The following is a 5,493-nucleotide window of genomic DNA, read 5'->3' on the forward strand; positions in this document are numbered from 1 at the left end:
GTTTTCTGATGGAGGCGAAGAAAACACTGGGCAATGAACAGGAACATGAAGAGCCTCTATAGGATAGGGTAGCATGGCCAGGGCAGGGGCAGTCATAATCATCCCTGTGGTAGCGGCCATAGCAGTGGTCTGACCGCACTGGCGAACAATATCTGGAAGATCTTGAACTGCGGATGTAGTAGATGCGACATGATGACCGTCTCGGTGATCTGTGCCTTGGTGACCTCCTGGGGGAGCGAGAACGCGATAGCGAGTGTCTTGATTCTATATAAACTGTGTCCCCCCGTGAGGGTCTTGTAAGTAGTTGGTAAGAAGGCGAGAGGCTATAGTCCCGGTGCTGTCGGTATCTCGGTGGAGAAGGGGACGGTCCCGGGGAGAAGGTAGGCGATGGGGACAAAGCCCTGTAGATTTCTTTCCCCGCAGCTTTACAAGGCAATGAAGCCTTGTCAATTTCAGCTGCTGGTGGAGAGCTCGGGGCTGAGCCTGGCTGCGGTGCCGATGGAGAGCCACATGGGGGCAGTGTTGGCGGTGCCGAGGATAAGCCCAGTGCTGACAGATCAGAGTATGCCTGCGGCGCCACTTGGGACGTTTGCCGGCTCGGCACCGGGGGGTTTAAAAGCGCCCCAGCCGGTGCCGCTAGAGCAGCTGTTGGCGGTGCCGGCTTGCACGCTCCCGCTGATGCCGGCTTCTGAACTATTGCCGGAGCCGGTGCTGCTGTCACTTGTAGTCCTGGCTCAGGCGATCTCCTCACTCTAGGAGCTCGTTGGTGCCCTGGGGCAGGTACCCCGATGATTTGTCAGGGCATTTGACATTGGTGGTAGCAGGGAGGGATCGCGCTGGGGACGGCTTAGATTTTTTAGTAACGGTCGTCCCAGGAGACGTTGCCTGCCGTTTCTGAGCCGCTATGCCAGAGGCAGGTACGGCATCGGACTCCAGCGTCTTGCCATAAAGGATGAGTTTGAGGCACAAATCTCGATCCTTACGAGCCCTCGCCGTTAACTTACTGCAGTGAGTGCACTTCTGGGGGATATGCGTCTCACCCAGGCACCTCACGCAAGAATCATGACCGTCCAATACCGGCATAGGTTCCCGGCAGATGGAGCATTTTTTAAAACCGAGGGATCCTGGCATGGTGAATTAAGGAGGAGGGAGAAATTGAGTAGTCTCTCCTCCGCTTGTCTCCTTAACTTGCTGTGAGATCCAGTCTGTTTCCCCCTTTTTTTTTTATTTTATTTTATTTTTTTTTACAGATAGTCGCAGTCTGAGAGAAACTTTCCTTCTTTCTTCTTCTCTTTTCTTTCTCTCTTTTTTTTTAAACTAGAAACCAACAAGAACTAAATAACTAAGCAGGCTCTGAACTATTTACAAATGTGAAGGCTTCTTTGAAAAGCCGTTGCGAAGTGAAACTGACAAACAGGAGCTCTCGTCCGCGACTGAGGGCAGTTGAGAGGAACTGAGCAAGCCAGACCACGCACAACACATCAAAGGCGCGAACACCACCTCGGGCAGCCACGCATGCACGGTCCGGCGGACCATGGCTCTGATAGTTCTCCAATTCGCGGCGCCGGGATGGGACCCGACACCTGGAGTGGAGCACCCATGGGGCCACTCGAAGAAGAACATCGGGCCACCTTGATAGCCCTGTACCTCACAGGCCCGGCCCAATTGGCATATAGAGGTCTGTTCGCCCGGGACTCTTTGCATTACCACAAAGTTAACGAGGCCATTCTAGATCAGGCAGGAGTGACCCCGGAGACTTACAGACAGTGGTTCTGGGCAGAGAAGTATAAACCGGGAGAACGCCCTCGGGCCATTGTCCAGAGGCTTAGAGAGGCAGCCACCCAATGGTTAGAGCCAGAGAAGAAATCAACCACACAAATAGTGGAGATGATCGTGCTAGACCAGTTTTTACAAATTATACCAGTGGATGGCAGGATGTGGGTCTGAAGACACCAGCCTTTGATGCTCGGGGAAGCCATAGTCATCCTGGAGAATTATATGGCTGCCGACGGCGATGAAGGCAGGGTCAAAGATGTACGAGAAGGCCCAGGTACGAAACTGGTGAGTGGGCGAGTCCGTCCTATAAAACGCCAGGGAGTGTGGACCCCAACCCTGATGCCCTGGAAGGGAGAGGGAGAGGTGTTGCAGCCCAGAGCCATGGAGCACCTGGGAGAGGAGGTTCCCCAACCAATGGAGGGAGCAAGACCCAGCCCACAGGAGCCGGAGAAATGGGGTGCCTCTTATGAGTGCGGACAGGAGGGGCACTTTAAACATGATTGCCCCTTTATGGACTGCTTGTATGGACGGATGATGGCAGCGGACTGAAGAGCCTGGCGGTGTGACCTCAACAAGATAACCGTCCAGGTAAGCCTGGAGGGGAAAGGGGTACTGGCCTTAATAGACTCGGGGTGCAACCAGACTACAGTGCAAGCGGGACTCCTACCAGAGGGGGGCCGGAACAGGCGACCCGTCGCTATGCAGTGTATCCACGGGGACATTCAAAATTATCCCACGTGGTAGGTATGGATAGCGGATGGGATAAGGAAAGAGAATTGCTGGGTGGCAGTAGCCCTGAAACTGGCATACCCAGTGGTGCTGGGATGAGACTGGCCTGGATTCTGCTGCCTAATAGAGAAATGGGGAAGGGCTGAGCAAAAGGCGCCCGTTCGGCGACTTGTTCCCCGACCAGACGAGAAGTCCCCAGAAGTTCGGGTCGCCGAGGCATGCCCCGCCACCTCAAGGCTGGAGGAGCTGGAAACTGAAGGCGACTTCCTGTGGGAATAGTGAGAGGATCCATCCCTGATGCATGCGTGGGCACAAGTTGGTACACCCCAGGGAGAAGGGTCCCGATTTGAGGTAAGAGCCAACCTGCTGTATAGAGCAGAGAAGTGGCTGAAGAAGGACGAAGAGACTCAGCAGTTGTTAGTGCCAACACGGTTCCAATGGCAGGTGATGGACTTGGCCCATGCCAAACCTTGGGCGGGACATTTAGGACAGGAAAAAACTTTGCAAAGGATTCTCCAACGGTTTTTTTGGACGGGCGTGTATAGGGCGGTGAAAGACTTTTGTGAATCCTGCCCAGAGTGCCAGAAGGCAGGAGGGAAGGCGGTGCCAAAGGCCCCGTTAGTTCCCTACCCGTGGTCGATGTTCCGTTTAAAAGAATAGCTTTGGACTTAGTCGGCCTGTTGGAGAGATCCCGGAAAGGGAATCAGTATATATGGTCCTACTAGACTATGCTACGAGGTACCCAGAAGCGGTCCCCGTCAGGAATACTCAAGTCACTACGTTAGCAATCGAGCTGGTCAAAATATTTTCGACGGTAGGGATCCCCCAAGAAATATTAAATGACCAGAGTCCCAATGTGTCGGGGCGGGTGATGGTGGAGATGTGCAGCTTAATGCGAGTGAAAACTATCCACACCTCGGTGTATAATCCACAAATGGATGGACTCGTGGAACGTTTTAATAGGACCCTGAAGGGGATGTTACGAAAGTTTGTAGACCTAGACCCGAAAGATTGGGACATCTTTTTACCGGCCCTTCTCTTTGCAATCAGGGAGGTACCACAGGCCTCCACCAGCTTCTCCCCTTTTCAGTCGTTATACGGAAGACAGCTCCTAAAAGAAAGTAGTTTTCTTTCTACTAAAAGAAAACTGGGAGGGGCAGGATTCGCAGGTTAAGGGAACGATCCCATACATCCTGGACCGGAGAAAGAAGTTAAGGGTAGCTGGGGAGCTGGCCAAAGAAAACCGGTTGCGGGCCCAGGCGAAACAGGCCCTACATTTGTGCCTAGGGAGAGGGTCCTGTTGCTGCTGCCCTCCACCAAATCCAAGTTGATGGCCAAGTGGCAAGGGCCATATGAGGTCCTCCATTGAGTGGGCCCCGAAAATTATGAAATTAAGTTAACAGGGAAGCGCAAAAGCACACAGATCTACCACGTGAATCTATTAAAAAATGGAAACCGCAAGAAAGCATGCTGATAACCCGGGAACCGGCAGAGTCTGAGTTAGGACCCTGGGGAGGGGACCTGGGGATGTCAGAAGATGCCTCCCTCAGAGCTGATCTATCAACACAACAAAAGGAGGAGGTGAGAAGCCTACTTCAGGAGTTTACAGCAGTCCTCTAGAAGCAACCGGGAAGGACACCCTGGGTGAGCCACCACATCAGGACGACCTCAGGGCAGAAGGTACGTGAACCCCTCCGACCCTTACCAAAGAAACTATGGAATCCGGTATGGGAAGAGATCCAAAGGATGCTGCAGATGGGGGTGATCCGGGAGTCCCGAAGCGAGTGGAGATGCCCGACCATCCTAGTCCCTAAGAGCGACAGTACGCTGAGGTTTTGTACTGATTTCCGAAGGGTCAATGCTATTTCCTGGTTTGACGTGTACCCCATGCCCCGAGTGGACGAGCTTCTGGAGAGGCTAGGCAAGGCTCAGTACCTGTCCACAATCGATCGTACCAAGGGATATTGGCAAATCCCCCTCACACCCGCTTCCTAGGAAAAGACGGCCTTCGCCACCCCTTTTGGGTTATACCATTTCTTAACAATGCTATTCAGACTAAACGGAGCGGCTGCGACATTCCAGTGTCTAATGGACAAAATCTTATACGACCATCGAATGTATGCCGCCGCTTATATCGACGTTATTGTCATTTATAGTATGTCATGGGAAGAACACTTACAGCATATCCGGGCCATCCTGAAGGCTTTAGCGGAAGCACGGTTAGCCCCCAACCCCAGCAAATGCTCCTTCAGAAGGTCAGAGGTGACGTACCTGGGGTACATTGTCGGCAGGGGCCAGCTGAAACCCCAGGTACACAAGGTGGAGGCGGTAAGAAACTACCGAACACCGACCACAAAGAAACAGGTACGCCAATTTCTGGGGCTGGCTGGATATTACCAACGGTTTATACTGCACTTCACCACAGTAGCGGCACCCTTAACAGACTTAACAAAGAGGGGGCAGCCCCAGAGGGTGCGGTGGACTGGACAATGTGAGGAAGCATTCCAGGAATTGAAACGGTGGCTCGCCCAGGCCCCCATATTGGCCCAACCCGAGTTTGATAAGACATTCCTGGTACAAACAGATGCGTCGAATGTAGGGGTGGGAGCCGTGTTGTCCCAAAACAAGGGGGAGTGGAAAACCCCAGCTTATATATAGGCCGCAAGTTGACACAATGGGTACGTCTAGACTACAGGCTTTTGTCGACAGAAGTTTTGTCGACAGATACTGTCGACAAAACTTCTGTCGACAAAGAGCATCTAGACTACATTGAGTTCTGTCGACAAAGCAAGCTGCTTTGTCGACATGGTAGTGTAGACGCAAAGGACAGTTTACATGCAATAACACCTTCTGTCGACAGAAAGTCTGTCGACAGAAGGCGTTATGCCTCGTAAAATGAGGTTTCCCAGCGTCAACAAAACTGCTGAGTTCTGTCGACGTTATGTCGACAGAACTCAGTGGTAGTGTGGACGCAGGTATAGTTTTGTC

Source organism: Pelodiscus sinensis, chromosome 27 (assembly GCF_052426305.1).
Source record: "Pelodiscus sinensis isolate ZL-2025 chromosome 27, ASM5242630v1, whole genome shotgun sequence".
NCBI classification, from domain to species: Eukaryota; Metazoa; Chordata; order Testudines; family Trionychidae; genus Pelodiscus; species Pelodiscus sinensis.